A 19606-nucleotide genomic window follows, 5' to 3' on the forward strand; every position below is an offset into this window, starting at 1 on the left:
TGACGAAATCTGGTGGTGTGTCGCGGGTTCTCTCAGGCTGCAGCATGGGTCAGAGCTGGTGCCAATGCCTGCCCCCCTGATCCAGCCATTCGATAGTCTAGCTTGTTTCGTCAACCCCAGGTCAAGCCCGAATTTCCCTCTTGTGGCCCTTCTACGCATAAGGGTTGATGAATGAGTGGCCCACAAATCACACTAAACGACGATGGACGGCAGCTGCAAATGAAAGGAAACCTAAGTCTCGGAATGCACCTGGCACACTACAAGTGCAGGGGAGCCATCATCCCACCTGATGTATGACGTAAATGCCCTGGACCTCCATTGGACCATCTGCTGCATGGCAGCCTGCGGCAGGCTGCCGGTCGCAGCACTAGAGGCGGCTTCAATGCAGAATGAGTGAGTGCCGAAACATTCACTTTGAAGCCCAGCTTTTTGCAGCGCTTTCTTGAATACTGCAGAAAACTGGTATCTGCTTAATGGGGATTTGTCCCAGTGCAGTAAGAACAGGTCATTCACTTTTGGGTACAAAGCAAGGTGTGATGTCACAGATGCAACCAGACATGTTAACAGACCCTTGACTGCTGCCATAGTGATGACTTGACTGTGCATCCCTTGATCAGTCTTTGACTGCCTCAAGGTCAGGCGTAGCATGCCGTTCGAGACATTGACGTTTTCCCACAGCAAGCCACACATCTGAGATGCGTTCTGCAATGGTGCAATGAATTCGCTGACGCGCAGGGCGCCAAAGAATGCAAGCACAAAAGTGACTCAAAAGAGTGCAGTCGCAAACTCGCTGGATGCTACTGAGGGCATGATGCTCCACAGCGACATCAGCAGGTTATGGGTTAACAGTCTCCGTGTGTCTTGTCCAGGTGCAGACTCTCTCTTGCCCAGCTCAGCAACACCCTTTTTACTGCGAAGTACTGTTCTGCTTGTCCAGTTTCCAACTTCGCGAAGGCAGCCAGGTGAGAATGAATCATGTTCCTGGATACCCCACCCTGCTTGGTGTACACAGTGTAGCTAATCAATAGGTCCTCGGGAACCTGGCGACTGGACCAACTGCTCGCAGTGAGGAACACCTTCACTTTGTCGTAGTTGTGGATATAGGCGTTACAGGTGGATGGAGCAAGTGATCTTTGCAGCATCTTGTATGCCGTCCGGTTTCTGAAGGACCATAGTTGCTCTGGAACCTCTCTGCCGATCAGCTCTGCTTGTGGCCCCAGCTTCCTGAACAGAGGCCACTTGCAATGAGAGAGAAAATCGTCAGTCTCATTGCTCATACCAGGAACGTGCTTTAACCACGCCATAGTATTCATTCGCAAGCAGCATAATATGAACTCCCTCAGCAGCTCTGACACCAGGAGGCGCTTGGAGGTCTGCTTATCAACTGTACTACTGCTGTGTTGTCGTACCATAAAACCACCCATTAGTAACTAAGGGCATCGCCCTAGATATGCAAGGCAACTACAATGGGGAATAGCTCAAGAAATGTGATATTCCTGGTTAAGCCAGTTGCCACCCAATTGTCTGGCCATTGTGCTGCACACCAGGCACCTTTGAAGTTCATGTCAAAGCCGATGCTTCCTGATGTGTCAGAGTACAGCTGAAGATTGTCGCTGCTAATTGGCCTTGGAAGCCACGCTGAGACACCATTGAAGTCCCTGAGGAATTTAGACCCAAAGCTAGATCTTCGTTGATTGCCTTGCCTATATGAGACGGTGGTGGTCCTGCACTAGGCCCACCATGTACTGGATTAAGCGGCGTAGAAAGATACTGCCCATGGGAATAACTCACACTGGGAAGGCCAAACTGCCTATGAGGGACCTCATGTGCCTCAGTGTGACTTTCTCACTTTGCATGGTGACTGCCACCATATTGGCCAGTCTCGCCAGCTTGTCACTGGGGAGTCTAAATTCCATCTGTGTGGCATCGAGCTTGAACCCCAGGGAAGGGGATCACCAGGTCTTGTCTCCTGCCAATGGGACGCCAAACCTGCGCGCCAAACAGTAGAACTTGTTGAATAACCTGCTGCATTCAGCCATACACCCTCTTTCTATGAACAGGATATCATCAACTATGAACACTAGCCCAGCAACTTCTGTGGTAGCCCAATGAAGGAAAGTGCTGAATGTTTCAAAGTAGGCGCAAGAGATCGAGCATCCCATTGGCAGATACTTGTCATAAGTTAATCCCCCTTCAAAAGTGAAACAGAGCAACGGGAAGCTGCTTGGGTGAACTGGGAGTAGCCAGAAAGCGGACTTCATATCCACCTTTGCCATCAAGGCACCTTGTCTGCATGACCTCAGCAACTCTAATGCTGTGTCAAAGGATGAATACTGTTATCAAGCAGAATTCTGAGGGGATATGGTCATTCACGGAATCCCCCACCAGCTGGGATAGATTGTGTATCTGTAATTGCTCTGCTCCACCAGGAGGGCAGAGTTAGCAATCTGTTATTGCTCTGCTCCGCCAGGAAGGCGGAGTTAGCAATCTGTCATGCTCTGCTCCACCAGGAGGGAGGAGTTAGCTATCTGTAGTGCTTATCCGCCAGGAGGGCGGAGTTAGTAATCTGATAGGGTTCAACTCCCCAAGGAAAAGGAGTTGGCAATCTGTTCAATGATATTCCTCCGAGGAGAGGAGCTAGCTGTTACGCTTGGGCTCCGGTCAGGAGGCGTGAACACCACCCAGCAGGGTGGCTCCAGGTGGAGAGAGACAGGAAGCTAGAAACAGTGTCTGGTTCCAGGCTGGGTCAAGGCAGGCAGCAATAAGCAGTGTCTAGTTCAGGCTGGATCAGAGTAGGCGGCAAGGAGCAGAGTCTAAGTTCAGGCTGGGTCAGGGCAGGCGGCAATGAGCAGAGTCTAAGTTCAGGCTGGGTCAGGGCAGGCGGCAATGAGCAGAGTCTAAGTTCAGGCTGGGTCAGGGCAGGCGGCAATGAGCAGAGTCTAAGTTCAGGCTGGGTCAGGGCACAGTAAGCAGGGCAAGGCAGGTCAGAAGGCCCGTAGGCCACACACACACAGAAGGCCCGTAGGCCACACACCATAAGCGGGGCAAGGCAGGTCAGAAGGCCCGTAGGCCACACACACACAGAAGGCCCGTAGGCCACACACCATAAGCGGGGCAAGGCAGGTCAGAAGGCCCGTAGGCTCCACACACACAGACAGAAGGCCCGTAGGCCACACACCATAAGCAGAGCAGGGCAGGTCAGAAGGCCCGTAGGCCACACACACACAGAAGGCCCGTAGGCCACACACCATAAGCGGGGCAAGGCAGGTCAGAAGGCCCGTAGGCTCCACACACACAGACAGAAGGGCCCGTAGGCCACACACCATAAGCAGAGCAGGGCAGGTCAGAAGGCCCGTAGGCCACACACACACAGAAGGCCCGTAGGCCACACACCGTAAGCAGAGCAAGCAGGTCAGAAGGCCCGTAGGCCAGGTGAGAACAAGGAGGAAGGAGGCCCGAAGGCCGCGCAAGGCAAGGAAAGGCCCGAAGGCCGCGCAGGGCTAGAGCAGGGAGCCCAGGTGAGCTCGATGCCGAAGCACCAAGGCAACTGTCAGGCAGGGTTATAAGGACACACCCAGAGCACAGAGTGGACAGATAAGATGGACTGGGCCTGTCCGGAAAGCCAGCACTAGAGGGACCCCTGGTGGTGAGGCGGTTGCACTGCAGCCAAAACTGTAACAGTACCCCCTCCTCAAGGCCTCCCCCTCCTCCTGGGTCCCATCTTAGCAGGGGGTACTCAAAGATGAGATCTGGCCCCTCCGAGGGCAACAACAGCTGGAGCCATTCAACAGGCTCAGATGGCTGAGTTAGAAAGTCTGTTAGTGGTACCAGTTTGAGCCCCTCCGGGGGTGGCAGCAGGACCGGTTTAGCAGGCTCTTCTCGGGGTAGTGCAGCAGGTTCGGGCCCCTCTCGGGATGAAACAGCAGGCTGGAACACCTCTCCGGGCGAGGCAGCAGGCTTGGCCCCCTCTTGGGGCGAGGCAGCAGGCTTGGCCCCCTCGTGGGGCGAGGCAGCAGGCCTGGCCCCCTCTTGGGGCGATGCAGCAGGCTTGGCCCCCTCTTGGGGCGATGCAGCAGGCTTGGCCCCCTCCTGGGGCGAGGCAGCAGGCTTGGTCCCCTCTTGGGGCGAGGCAGCAGGCTTGGCCCCCTCTTGGGGCGATGTAGCAGGCTTGGCCCCCTCTTGGGGCGATGCAGCAGGCTTGGCCCCCTCCTGGGGCGAGGCAGCAGGCCTGGCCCCCTCTTGGGGCGATGCAGCAGGCTTGGCCCCCTCTTGGGGCGATGCAGCAGGCTTGGCCCCCTCCTGGGGCGAGGCAGCAGGCCTGGCCCCTCTTGGGGCGATGTAGCAGGCTTGGCCCCCTCTTGGGGCGATGCAGCAGGCTTGGCCCCCTCTTGGGGCGATGCAGCAGGCTTGGCCCCCTCCTGGGGCGATGCAGCAGGCTTGGCCCCCTCCTGGGGCGATGCAGCAGGCTTGGCCCCCTCCTGGGGCGAGGCAGCAGGCTTGGCCCCCTCCTGGGGCGAGGCAGCAGGCTTGGCCCCCTCCTGGGGCGAGGCAGCAGGCTTGGCCCCGTCTTGGGGCGATGCAGCAGGCTTGGCCCCGTCTTGGGGCGATGCAGCAGGCTTGGCCCCGTCTTGGGGTGATGAAACAGGCTCAGATGGCAGAGCAGCAAGGTTTGAAGCAGTGCACATAGAAGACTCAAGTAGCACTGCTGTGGGCTTGATACCTCGAGCCACACTCTGAGGCTCCTTATTTTGTTTCTGGAGGAGCAGTTTAGAGAAGGCACAGGCAGTTCTAGGACGTCTAGGGAATGTGCTCGTTAGTGTCTCAACAGCAGCTGTGGGCAGCAGAGCCCTGCTAGAGTTAATCAACTCTCTCCGTTTGAGAGAAACCTGTTCCTGAGGCTCTAGCACTGGTGTCACAGAAGCCTTCTTGGCCAGGTAAGTCCTGGGTTTTTCCATCCACAAACTGCCAGCAAAAATGTCTGTTTTAGTTGAGCCAGAAACAGAAAACTGGTTAGGAGAGCTGATAGCTTTTTTTAATGGCACAGCTGGTCCTAGAGCAGAACACCGGGGGCAGGGTTTGCCTGGTGGTAACAAACACGGAAGACAGGAGCATTTCCACCACCCTGGTTTAGGAGCCAGACAGTTTAAACATTCCTGTTAGACAGAGACATTTTTCTTGTTGCAATTATTGCAAGACCAGTGTTCCTGACCAACAAGTTCACAGGCTAGACAGTTCTGATAGCTTGGATAATTCAAAGTCTGACAGGAATTGCAGGTATAAAACTTTAAAGAAGGAGGCATCTTGAATTAGTGAAAAAGTTGACTCACCTGCAGGACACAGACCATCTCTTCCCCTGGAAATTTGATGGCTTCGGCATACTGTTACGCTTGGGCTCCTGTCAGGAGGCGTGAACACCACCCAGCAGGGTGGCTCCAGGTGGAGAGAGACAGGAAGCTAGAAACAGTGTCTGGTTCCAGGCTGGGTCAAGGCAGGCAGCAATAAGCAGTGTCTAGTTCAGGCTGGATCAGAGCAGGCGGCAAGGAGCAGAGTCTAAGTTCAGGCTGGGTCAGGGCAGGCGGCAATGAGCAGAGTCTAAGTTCAGGCTGGGTCAGGGCAGGTGGCAAGGAGCAGAGTCTAAGTTCAGGCTGGGTCAGGGCAGGCGGCAATGAGCAGAGTCTAAGTTCAGGCTGGGTCAGGGCAGGCGGCAATGAGCAGAGTCTAAGTTCAGGCTGGGTCAGGGCACAGTAAGCAGGGCAAGGCAGGTCAGAAGGCCCGTAGGCCACACACACACACACAGAAGGCCCGTAGGCCACACACCATAAGCGGGGCAAGGCAGGTCAGAAGGCCCGTAGGCCACACACACACAGAAGGCCCGTAGGCCACACACCATAAGCGGGGCAAGGCAGGTCAGAAGGCCCGTAGGCTCCACACACACAGACAGAAGGCCCGTAGGCCACACACCATAAGCAGAGCAGGGCAGGTCAGAAGGCCCGTAGGCCACACACCGTAAGCAGAGCAAGCAGGCCAGGTGAGAACAAGGAGGAAGGAGGCCCGAAGGCCGCGCAGGGCAAGGAAAGACCCGAAGGCCGCGCAGGGCTAGAGCAGGGAGCCCAGGTGAGCTCGATGCCGAAGCACCGAGGCAACTGTCAGGCAGGGTTATAAGGACACACCCAGAGCACAGAGTGGACAGATAAGATGGACTGGGCCTGTCCGGAAAGCCAGCACTAGAGGGACCCCTGGTGGTGAGGCGGTTGCACTGCAGCCAAAACTGTAACACTAGCAGTAGATATATTGTACTTCGCTACTGAGATAGCAATCTATCATGCCTCCACTACGGCGTAGCAATCTGTTAAATATAGGCTGCTGGCAAGTCCCATAGAATGAGGAGTTAGCTCTATATACAATACTTCCGTATGCGGTGTTAGTGGTCTATAGTGGTTAGCTCCCATAGAGTGTTATTAGTGTAAGGAATGACCACTTGGAGGAAATGGTGAATCCTTGGGCCGATGGCAGATGACAGTGCCCCCAGGAGGAGATCCTGAGAGGAACCACCGGCTAGGCTAGAATATGAAATAAACACAATAGTTCTTTATTAGGCTGGAAGCTGGACCACCAGAAATGGCAGTAGTGAGTCGATGTGTCCGGCAGGGCTGAAGTCCTTCTGGTACTGGAATATAATCTCTGGATCGCTGAGCTGTAGAGAGAGACTAGAGGTAGTGAGTAGACAGGGTATACTGGATACAAGATGGTACACTCACAATAGTAGATGTCTGCAATGGTCTCTATGCCACAGAGAGTCTTCAGTATATTCAGGAACAGGAGCCGTAGGCGAGCACTGGTTCCTCTAACAGTCTGTAATAAGAACTCACAATAGCTGTATTTGAGATGGCTTCTAGAGTAGAAGAGAGTCTGTAAAGGATTCTAGGAACATGGGCCCTAGTGGAGCAAGTACCGGTTCCTATCTGCAATCTTGCCAATGTAACTCTCAATCTCTGTACCTGCGATAGCGTCTTGGACGGAAGGGAGTCTTCAGAGCTATAGGAACATAGGCCCTCATGAAGCGAGTACCGATTCCTATCTACAATAGAACTCACCGTGTTCACGTCTGCGATCGCTTCCAGGCAATGAGGAGTCTTCTGAGTATTCCGGCAATCTGAAATCAAGAAGAGAGAGTGAAGCCCCCATGGAGCGGGTACTCCTGGTAAGTTTGAAAAGGGAAGGATTCCCCTGGCTGGCTCGGATCGTTGTTGCAAGTATCATGGACTGCCGAAGCAAATCCTGTTGGAGTTCCTTGCTAACTCGTTAGAGGTTATCAAACAAAGACCTTTTAAAGTGCAAATGGATGACGTCACTACGGGGGTCGCCCCCGAGGTTTGCACCCTTGCTGGTACAAAGTCTGGAGCGTGTGCATGCACGCACCTTACGTCATCAGGAACATGGCAGATCCGTAGCGTCAAGGCAGCCCTGGGACACCAGGACCAAGAGGCAGGGAGAAGCCGTGGCTGCATCTGTCCGTCAGAGCCGAAGGGAGTCGCTCCCAAGGTAGAGAGGGTGGAGCGAGGGGTGAGAAGAGGCATGAACTCAACAGTATCAACCTGTACTTTCCTGGCTTTTTGGTATGACTACCAGGGAAGACAAGGTAAGGTGGTCCAGCAGGGGCTCGGTGAATGAACCAGCAATCCTCCCAAGCTGAACCTCCTTTCCAAGTTTCTCCCTGACGACGTGGGCCAGATTGCACGCCAAAGAGGCATTAATGACCCTGGCAGTTTGCGACCGACCCGTATGGGGAATGAGAAAACCATCTCGGAAACCACTCAGCAGAGTATTTGCCCTGACCCTGTCTGGGTAGCGTGCTAACCATGGAAGCATGGCCTGCCACTTAACGGGGGTAGGGGCAATAGCCAGAGCCCGCATTTTACTTATCCTTGCATGGGCATTTGTTCCCCTGGTGTGGTGTTACGCATTGATTGCAGACCTGCTTGTACCTGCAATCCGCATTGGAACAAACTCCCCGGTTAAAACTCCAGCAGTTGTCACTGGGGATTTTTAGGCGCTTCGCTTGTGCACACTGCACCTGTTCGCTGCAAAAGAGCCATGCACCCGGCTTGGCATCAGGGATGCGTGCAGTCATTTTCGTTAGCCGAAGGCTGACGTCCTGTCTTCCCCAAGACCTGGCTGACTTGCTGGCCATTCTGTCCCAAAAGGATTCATCGTAGTTCAGCCATCCGAACCCGCTGTGCTTCTTGTAGGTGCCTAAGATACATCAACAAAGGCTGCACAGCAGAAGGTTCCGCAAACACAACCACAGAAGCCATTCTGGTGAATGCCCGCACCCAGTTCACAATTTCCCTCTGTGCAGGCTTGCCTGCCTCCAACTCCCTTTTTTGTTCCCGCTTACTCTGCCCCTCCAGCAATTGGAACAGGTCAATGTAGTGCCTGTGCCTGAAGCAATGCCTAAGATTTCTGGGCACTGATTTCCACGGCTCGCGCTCCCCATTGGGCAGTTCTGCGGGGTGCGCAACCTCGTCCCAACCTGCCTTACTTGCCACTGAGGAGAAATGAGAAGATGCCGAGGTAGATGAGATTGTGCTGGGAGACCCAGTGCTTGGGGAAGACATCGACTGCCTGAACCTCGCCCGTTTGTGTCTGTCCCTTCCCCTGCGCTCTCCCTGCAAAGCCCTATCTGCGCTCAAAGAAGCTGATTTACCAAGCTCCTTGGTTGGCTGCGGCGCTGTATCGAGGGTTACCTGTTGGAGGCTTTGGTGTTTGAGGTCTGCCATCTGCATTGCTGCTACAGGATCTGGGTGAGTGCCCAGATGAATAACAGTGGCATTGACTGCATGTCTCCTCATCACCCGATAGATGCAGACTTGGTGGAAGCGCTGCAGGAGCCCCCCATGCTCCCTTTGCCCCTGCCTGTGCTTGTTGCGGCCAAAGCAGTATTGGCTGCGCTCTCCCAATTACCCACCATTATTGGGGAATGGTGAGTAATCCTGATAGGAGTAGGGGGGGGATCTATACACATTGGGGAGTAGTCGGGCCATCTCTCCCGCATAGACCAGGAGTCCCACTCAAAAAGCCTGTCCGTCCAATAATGCTTGAGGCCACCCAGGTCCCTTATGGGGTAAAAATACTCCGTGAAACTTTGGTAATACCTGCGCCAAGGGGCGGGACTTTTGTGGAGATGCTCGGAAGACGAGCGTGAGGCCAGCCAGGATGGAGACCTGTAGCACAGCTCCGCCTGAGGGCTGCACCCTCTCGTAATGCTGGGCACGCAAGGGGATGCTGAAGCATGTTATTTGCGGCCCTTTATCTGTGCGGAACCACCTGGGTTCTGCTTGCCTTTCTGAGCCTGTTCCGTCTTTGAGCCATCTTTCCTAGACCTTACCACGCCTGCCTTCGCTCCCTGAGGTGGCCTGGATGCCCTACTTCCTCTCCATCAGCTTCTGGCTCCCCTCTGGTCAGAAACGCTAGCGAGCGGGAGGGCCTGGGAAGGAGACCCCCAGGTCCCAATCCAATTGGCACCTCAATGACGGAGGTACCTAAAGCCTCTGCAGCGCACTGTGCTGGGGCCTGCCAAGCCACAGCCGAGGAGTCAGACTTCAGGGACATCCATGACAAATGTTGGCAGCACCTCTAACTCAGAGTGCCAGATTTCACTTAATAGCTTGTAGCCAATGGAATTGTTTTTGTTTTTTTTGGGAGCGTGTGAACAGGGGGACTGCATGGAATCGAGAAAGGAGCAAAGCCCAGGTGCTTGGGTGTAATCCAGCGCATGGCACGCTGCGTCCACTGCCCTCACGGTCCGGTAAAGGCTGGGTTTATTCAAATTACCAGAATTCCTTTTATCTATTTTATTGTATATATATTTTTTTGTTTCGAAAAAGAAATAGGAGGAGTGGCACAACTCACCCGGTGGTTGACGAGGTCTAAGTCCCACTGAGAGTCAGACTGGAGCAAAAACGAAAAATGTGCTGCTCCGCACCGGGCCAAGGAAGAAGAGGCCAGGCGAGAGGGAACCAGCAAGTTTTAAATCTCCCGCCAGTCCCTCCCCCCCCCCCCCCCCCCCCGGCCGACATCACTGCGTCGCTCCCCCAGCCAATTGTATGGCCCGGCATAGGGGCGCGTTCTCCCGATGTCACTGCGCCCAATGCCGGGCCAACCCGGGGGTGCCCGTCACAAACACTGCCTCCCAGAGCCCCAGGAGGCCGGCACCATAGGCGTTCCAATTGCACATGGCCAGCGCCATTGCCGGCTGCCACCGAAGGAAGAGGAGAAGGGGGGAGGCGAAGGGATCCTCCCTTCCACATTCGCAGGTAGGACAGTCAGCGTGGCAGAAGCGATGCCCCCAGGGATGTAGCAGGTGCCCCGTTATTTGCGGCGCCTGCACATCCATGCTGGGGGCGCCTTCCATGAGTACAGGCACCAGCTCACCAGTAGCTCCCAGTGAGGAACCTAACATATACTGTGACCTGTGTAGCACGCTACACCCTTAGACAGAGCAAATAAAGGACTCGTGCTGTAATTGTCATGCCTGTATTAGATAAAACACTTGTTGGCTGTCCTTTGAACCCCCACTGGAGTCTATTTGGGAGCTGTTTTAGGGAGTATCGTCCCTATTACGTGTTCAACACGCTGGCACAATCTGTTTTTATAGGAATGGTTTGACTTTTTTTTTAATTGAAAATTTTCAAGCTTACAAGACTCCCAATTAACAATGCAAAAGTATTCAATGTAATACAACAACATATAATTGACAGTATAAGTAACATTGGGTAAACCAGGTTATGGATTAATTTTACGATTATAAAGCAGTAGCAAATAAAGTATATATTATCACACGCAAATCAAACAACAACATTAAGCATTACCAATAATGCACCAAATGGCAATATAGACTACAGCATTTTAAAATGTGTGACAGCCCCCTGGAATGGATAATTCTATTTTCAAGAATTGGTAAGGAGCAGGGCCGGTGCAAGGGGATTTGGCACCCTAGGCGAGCCTTCTTCCTTGCGCCCCCCCACCCCGGTCTCGGCCCCGACTCCTACCTCATTCTCAATCACGCCCGCTGACTGGGGTTTTCTGGGTCGCGAGCAGATTGGGCACTGCTTGCAGCCCGCCAAATCTCCACTCCTCTTTGCCACCACTTGCGGCCCCATATGGCTCGCACCCAGTGGCGCACCAAGGGTCTCCAGCGCCCAGGGGCCAATGCATTTGTGTGCCACAGAAAATCAGTGGCATCTCTAGACAGAAGAATTTGTTTTGGGTGGGGGGGGAGCCAAAATGACATTTCTTCATCACACCCACCTCTATAGCATGGATCCTGCTTTAAAATTGGTTATAAAAAAAAGTGTTGTTAAAAAAAGTCCAAAGGGTCCTCTGCATTATTTTAAAAAGCTGGCCAGTTTCACACTTCTAGTAAAACTACTATAAAATTATTTGATAGCCTCATTCAACTAATTCTATATGATTATGAGAATGAAGTCTGGAATATATAGGAAGGGACAGAATGTCAATACAAATCCTGCACCTCCAGTTCTGTATCTCTGTGCATCCACTGAAATTCCCCCAAACAATGGAGCTTGGATGTTTCCCTTACAGCTCATCATACTAAAAGATATTTTCAAATTCTGGTGTCACCTCACAGGAACAGCAGCACAAACACCTTCCACTGCCAGACACATTGTGAACTAACATAAAGCACCGCAAAAGAGACACCCAAAATCTATACTGCAATCCCATCATAACATAACAGTAATAACACCAAGGATTCAAACAATAATAACCCTACCTGTGAAAAAGCAAGGGTAAATATTACACTGGGTCCTGGGATAACAATACACCACCTACTGAGGAAACAAAACAAACCCGATTGCTATAGATCCCTATACAGACACTACATGCTAGCAGAATCTCTCATCGTGGTCACACACACAGAGCAGAGACAGACCCTCACCAAATACAGAATACAAAATAAAGGAGCACAAATTAGACAAAAACTGGAATGGAAACCCCAAGAAGCCAGACTCTGTGTATTAATAATGGAAAAACAGAACCACCATTCCTCATAAAACAAATAAAATCAAGAAACAAAGCATCAGTTATAATAGTAAAACCATACTAATAAAATATTTTAAAACTACTGATAAATAGAATTTCTATTAATTAAAATCATATACATTTTTTACAATTTCCCAAACACCAATAAAATATTTCAAAACAGTACATATATCAAATAACACACAATAATTAAAATTAATAAGGATTTTAAAAAGCCCCTGCTGTCCATACATGGGAGCTCTTGATTTCCAGTCACCCTGATATTGTCGAGGATTAGGAGGTTATCCTCTCTCTCTCACACATACTCACATGTCCATTCTCTCTCACACATATACTGTCACATACATACACATTCATGCTCTTATACCCAACCATAACCTCTCGCTCTCACAGACACTGACACACTCAGGCTCTAAGGCACTCTCTCCCCCTCCACACACACCCCCACACAAACTCTTACTCCCCTGGATTTTCTCATACACACTCATGCTCTCACTCTCACTGGCTCCCTCACATACACACAAACACACACTCCCAGGCAAGCTCCCACTCGTTCTCACACACACACACACACACACAGGCAAGCTCCTAGTCATTCTCACACTGAACCCCAGGCAGGCTCCCATTCATTTTCACACCACTCCCTCCCCATCCCCCAGGCATGCACACATTCATTCTCACACACACAGACCCCCAGGCAGGCACCAATTTATTCTCACACACACCCATACACCACAAACAGGCAGGCACCTATTCTCACACATACAAACCCCAGGAAGACACCCATACATTCTCATTCACAGACACACCCTCAGGCAGGCACCCATGCATTCACACACATACACCCCCAGGCAGACTCCCATTCATACACATGCACACACTAAAGGCAGAGACCCCCTCTCTTTCTTTTGCCAGCAACCTCAGAGCCTCTCTCATTCTTCTGCTGCCACTTTCACTGCCGCTGTATGGCTATTGCGGAGGTGCTGATTGCTGCTATTGGCACTGAAGCCCATTCTGCTGCCTCCTCTGTGCAGGCCCCATGGGCTTCCAGTTCCTCTATGCTGATCTCGTACATTGTGAGATCCGCATAGAGAAAGTGCTACTCTTGCACATTCCCAAAGATTACATGTTCCAATCAGTAAAAAGTAATTTATTTCTTTTTACATTTGCTGTCTGATCTTAGTTTTCTAATCGGTTGGTCACAGGCTTTTTTTTTTCCACCTTCCCTTTCTTATTTTTTTGCCAATTCCTTTTATAACATATTTATTTTCTCTCCATCTGTCTGCTTCCCTCAAACACACGGTCAGGTTCTCATTCTCACATGCTTTCTCTCTCTCACATACACAGGCACTCATTCTCACATGCTGTCCCTCATACAATCATTTATACACAGTCTCTCTCTTGCACATGCTGTCTAACTCTCACTCCCACATGCTGTCTTGCTCAAGCACAGGTTCTCACTGTCACATGCTCTCTCTCATACAATCATTCCTACACACAGGCTCTCACTGTCACATGCTGACTCACACACACAGGCTCTCTCTCACTCCCACATGCTGTCCTGCTCAAGCACAGGCTCTCACTGTCACATGCTCTCTCTCATACAATCATTCCTACACACGGGCTCTCACTGTCACATGCTGACTCACACACACACACACACAGGCTCTCTCTCACTCCCACATGCTGTCTTGCTCAAGCACAGGCTCTCACTACCACATGCTGTCTCTCACACACACAAAGGCTCTCCCATGCTGTCTCTGCAAACATTCAGGTCTTCACTCCCACACACACACACAGTCTCTCAACTCATCTCATACACGCACACATACACACTGTACAAACCCTCAGTCTCTCTCTCTCACCTCTGGGCCTCTTCTTCACGGGCCACTGCAGGATGGGCTCTGCAGCGGCCCCGGTCTTCTCGAGCCGCTGATCCTCTTCTGAACGTGGCAGATGCTCCTCCTCCTTCCGGCACGCGGCTGATGCTCCTCCTCTTTCCTGCCCGCGCGGCTCCGGCAACATTTTTCTTCCGGGGCCGCGCGGGCAGGAAGGAGGAGAAGTTCCTGCATTGGCTGATGCTCCTCCTCCTTGCTTCTCCTCCTTCCTGCCCGCGCGGCTCCGGCAACATTTTTCTTCCGGGGCCGCGCGGGCAGGAAGGAGGAGAAGTTCCTGCATTGGCTGATGCTCCTCCTCCTTGCTTCTCCTCCTTCCTGCCCGCGCGGCTCCGGCAACATTTTTCTTCCGGGGCCGCGCGGGCAGGAAGGAGGAGGAGCACCAGCATGTTTAGACGCGACTGTACCACGGCCCTGCGATCTTCTTGCTGTGTGTATCTGCCATTGGGATGACGTCCACCGGCGGCCATTGGCCGTCAGCGGCTCGGCGCCCCCTAATGCTCAGCGCCCTAGGCGATCACCTAGTTCGCCTAGGGCTTCCGCCGGCCCTGGTAAGGAGGGAATTTAAAAGTGTTCAACAATTATTTACTGAGAATTCTGGTATTATCCACAGTTTCCAAGAAATACAGAAGAAATTTGCTTTGTCCCATAAGGACTTCTTTGCCTATCTACAACTTCGACATTTCATCTCCAACTCTCTTGAACCCTTTAAGGATATAGCTTCCAATGAAAGATTAAAAGCTTTTTGAAGTGGATAAGGTAAAGAAATCTTCAGTGGCACAATTTAATAGATGTCTAAATCGTATAAAATTTACAGAAGTACTCCAAGAATTGCACACAAAATGGCCTCATTGGCCAGGCTTCTCCTTAACTGTCCCAGAATTCACTTATGGCCCGATTTTTAAAAGGGCCACGTGTGTAAAAAAAAAACAGGGGTTATGCGCATGGCCGAGCCTTGCGCACGTCACGCGCATTTTAGAACGGGCCCAGCCATGCGTGTAACCCCCGTTACATGCAGAAGTGCCGGGCCCTGCAAAAGGGGGGGGGCAGGGGGCAGACTGGGACAATGCCATTAGCGCCCGAGGAGCAGTGAGTAATCTAACAAAAAAAATCGTGAGTAGCTAGAAAGGGGTTAGGGGTCGGGGAGGAGAGGAAAGGGTAGGAAGGTTAGGTTGGGGTATAGGGAACTGGGGAAGCCTTACTCGCTTCGCGTTGCCTTTTAAAATTCCCCCCCCCCTCCCCTCCGTGTGTGGAGGAGGCCACCCACCGCACATGCGTGCACATATGTTAAAATCCGCCACACATGTGCACGCGGATATCGTATTTTATAACGTGTGCGCCGACACACACGTGTTATAAAATAGCCACGTCCATGTGCGCGCACCAGGAACAGCACGCACGTGGACGCGCGTGCGCAGGTCTTAAAATCGACTCATTATTTTACCAGAATTCAAGAAGTAACGGAAAATATGATCTTAAGGGAAACACAATATAAATTTCTACAGGAATTCTATATATCTCAAGAAAAAGCTTATAAAATCAGGTTGTGTTCCTCTAGTATATGTTTAAAATGCAGTACGGAGGAAGGTACTTATTTCCATGGTTTTTGGAACTGCCCATAAATTCTTGGGTTCTGGCAGCAAGTATGGGAAAATGGCACTAAAGTACTTAAAAAGCCAATCCCTGGAGATCCCAAAATATGGCTGTTTGGGATTTTTTTTTTTTAATTTAAATTTTATGAACTTTTCATATTCAGTACAAAAAACAGAACTGTTGTACAATACATATTAGTAATTAATAAATAGTTGTTGAAACCTTATCATTATGGTCAAGTCTCATACATCAGATGCAAAGTTCTGCATTGCATTTTCCCCTGTTCCCGATCCCACCCACCCCCTTTCCCACTTGTACATCTTGCTTTCTTCCAGGCTATGGTCCTAACTCTAGGAACTTTCATCACAGTCCGATGAGGCGACAGCTTGATACAAAGGTTCATTGCCAGTAGACTGCTGAGCATCAAGCTCTACTTCAAGGCTGTTTGGGATTTTTTATGATACTCCTATAGAGTTGGGCCCTAGCAAACAAAAAATTATTTATAGATAAGGTGAGCTTGATTGCGCAAAAAGTAATCTTATCTACCTGGACAGGAAAAAATAGTCCACAAATAATACACTGGCATTCCAAAATATTCAAGTCCTTTCTTTTGAATTCTTTTCAGCTAAGACAGAGTCAAATAAAAGATGTATCAAGATGTTGGATATATGGCAGGATTTTATAGATTTTCTTTCACTCACAGTCCACAACATGATAATCAACTTATAATATTGATCCTCATCCTTGTGTAAACGAGTTTGACAATATTTGGAAGGTTGAAATGAGAGTATGATTTATTTATAGATATTTTGTTTTCTATGTGATCAAGTTACCTGTATTCTGATCCAGAATTGTGCTGGGATATAGACTTAACTGTTGGGTGGGGGAGAGGGGAGGGAGAAGATGAAGCTATTGGACTTCTATGTATTTATTATTATCATCAGCCTGGAAATTATCCACATACATTCTGTTTTCCTGTAGAAGTCTGTGCATTTAAACAGTCTTTCTTACTTTTTGTGTTTGTTGTATTTCCTTGCTTTGAATACTGATAAACATGTTTGAAAAAAATGTGTGACAGTTCAAGAGGGTAATGTCTTCTTTTAATGGTGAGCATACATAGGATTACTCATAATAAAAGGGTCCCATGAATGTCTGTAAACTATACTGCAACACTGTGCTAAATTGTGACGGTAGGCTATTGCTTTTCCCTTTAAAGGGTAATTAAATAGTGTCCAAAATAAATAAATCAAATGCAGTAAGTAGATAGCAATGATTGTTTTCATGTGTATTGTTAGTTCAATAAATAGGCATCACCTTATACTTTTTACTTATCTTTAATTCTATGCATTCAAGAGGCTTCACATGGCAATCCACTATATGCCATATAAAACTTGTAGTATACGCCATACCTGTGATGGAAGCAGTCAGCCAGTAGATGTCACACAAATGCAATTTTAAATAATTCATGTTAGAAACTTTAAAGAAAGCACTGGGCTATGAAAGAGTGTGTTAATCCTAAAATGCACAAGATGAAAAGGTTTCAGTTATAGTTTGAGGCCAATCTGTATAAAAAATGAAAATCTCAGAGTGGGTTACATATAAAAAGCTGAAAGACAGAGTAGAACAACCCTGCCCATCCTAAGAATTTCAGATGTATTCTTTTGTTTCTTCCAATGCTATCTTTAACAGTGCCAGATCTATTCTAAGGAAGTAAAATATGTTATCCACTGTCTTGACAATAAAATTTCTCTAAGATATATGAATGCTCCCTTCACAGATCTCTCTCCAAAGAAACATAGAAATGACCGCAGAAGAAGACCAAACAGCCCATCCAGTCTGCCCAGTAAGCTTTCATACTTTTTTTTTCTCATACTTATCTGTTACTCTTGGCCCTTAGTAACCTTTTGGTTCTATTTCCCTTCCACCCCCGCCATTTATGCAGAGAGCAATGTTGGTAAACTATAGAAAACAGAGGACTTGGCAATTTATAATGCCAATCAAGTGTATAATAAATTTTTATTCAAACATGAATTTCACAATTTATATTATATTTATATTATATGTGCTGAAAACATCACAAGTTTAAAACCAACAACGACGCATCACTCACATCATACCAGTCACACCATTCATACCATATATACCCCTAATACCCCCTAAAAATTAGTATACTACAATACCATAACCACCCAATGTTGACATGCCCAACATATAGCATATAATAAATTTCAATGGTATATTCTATATGGTAAATACCTATAATAATTTTTAACCATTGACAATTATTGTAAATCACACATTATCTGTGTAATACTTGTACAACCCGACGGGACACCCGTTTCGCCCATATAATGGGCTTCTTCAGGGAAATGCGTATAAATGTCCATAAATTACGCCTTTATGCTGAAATCTTTATGATATTGATTTCTTCTTGTTCATGCTCCAAATTGTCAAATTTTGTAATTGTTGGTCATGTGTTGTACGGATACCAATCGCACATAGATCTGGACTCTATAACTTTCTTATCTGAATCGTTCTCAAAATCGGATGTATGATTTTATATATTTTAAATGTTTTGAAGTATTCAGCCTTTTCATAAAACGCAGCAACCGGAAAGACACACTTTAATACTGCTTTCAAAAAGACCCCGCTTTCGAAACCAGATCTCACACCAAAGACTTAAACCTGGTCGCCATAGCTTTACACAGAGTCACCAAAAAACTCTTTCTGCTGAATACTTTTAATACCATCGATTCGCCCGGAGTCAATGCCGTGTCTAATACGTAAAAAACGCCGAAGGGACCGGCATCTTAACATGATAAATAAAATTACACAACTCATCCTCCCTCATGACATTCTAATAATTTCTTCTCACATTTCTAAAACCCCTCCAGCTATTAGAACAGCTGAATGGGATCAGCATGAAATAAAACTTTCCCAATCTAGTTAGAATTCTAACTGAAAGAACCAGTCTACCAAAGTTTCTGAAACATCAAATAATTCTTCTCCAATCTAAGGGCCAAATATACTAAGTATTTTCTCCCAGTCTGTGTCTATGGGAAAAATGCTTAGTAAATGAGGCTCTAAGCTCTAAAGCTTTCTTACTCCACATATAGAACAGGAATAAATATATGTGAGTAAGCTGTCAAATCTACATGTGTAAATTACTTATATACTATCAACTTACTTGAGTAAACATCTTAAAAGTGAAATACTGACTGGGTGAAATGGGGAGCGGCTGAACAGCTAGAAGGTTCTTGATGACCTCCAGATAGACTGAGCAAACTGATAGATTAATTGGTAAAACTGGCAATTTCATTGCCTCAGGCATTTTAGAAAATCTCCCGACTTACACTTGTAGAAACTGATTTATGGGCGGAGGGAGAGGTAAATGCTTATAAATTACACAAGTTGAATCTCCACGTGTATATTTTTAAAGTTAGATGTAAAAATATATGAGCATAGCAGTTGCATGCTACTTATCCAGATAAATTTTAATTAATTAATTAATTAATTAATTTAGAATTTTTCTATACCAGCGTTCATGTAGCAAATGCATATCACATCGGTTTACATTAAAACAGTAGTTACATACATTGCATATCCGGCTAAGTAGGTGCTTTGCTGCTACTTAGCCAGATAAATTGTAACTTATCCTGAAAAGTGCAGTATTTATTCATACATTTTTTTTTTTTGGTATATAAGCACTTTTTTATTGGCAACTCCAACAAATAGAAAAGAACAGTACAATACCAAGCACCACAAACATGTACAATACAGCAGAAAAAGAGTGGATTCATAAATCTTAACAGAGTGCGGTATAGTCAGCAATGCCAACGTTTTATAACCCAAATCACGTTATGTCTTATCCCCTCCCTCCCTATTCATACATTTTTAAAAATATATACGCACAGACTGCAATGTTGTTTTGCATGTATTTTATAACTCGTGCATATCATATTTATTTATTTTATTTAGATTTATATTCCGCTTTTTGCACTTTTTTCAGCGCTTCAAAGTGGATTACATTCAGGTACTGTAGGTATTTCCCTATG

At 48.5% G+C, this 19606-nt stretch overlaps 1 protein-coding gene across 4 annotated transcripts in view; it reads right to left on the minus strand.

The window, feature by feature from the left end:
- The window catches only part of EXOC6 (exocyst complex component 6), a 734347-nt gene extending 720380 nt beyond the window's left edge, over positions 1-13967 (minus strand). For 3 of the 4 annotated variants that reach the window (XM_029609912.1, XM_029609910.1, XM_029609905.1), the window contains exon 1: positions 13929-13967. The gene's annotated coding sequence lies outside the window, so the exon portion shown is untranslated. The remainder of the gene's footprint in view (positions 1-13928) is intronic. The other variant, XM_029609908.1, reaches the window with a different exon arrangement.
- Positions 13968-19606: the final 5639 nt, after the last annotated feature.

The sequence above is a fragment of the Rhinatrema bivittatum genome, chromosome 7 (assembly GCF_901001135.1).
Source record: "Rhinatrema bivittatum chromosome 7, aRhiBiv1.1, whole genome shotgun sequence".
NCBI classification, from domain to species: domain Eukaryota; kingdom Metazoa; phylum Chordata; class Amphibia; order Gymnophiona; family Rhinatrematidae; genus Rhinatrema; species Rhinatrema bivittatum.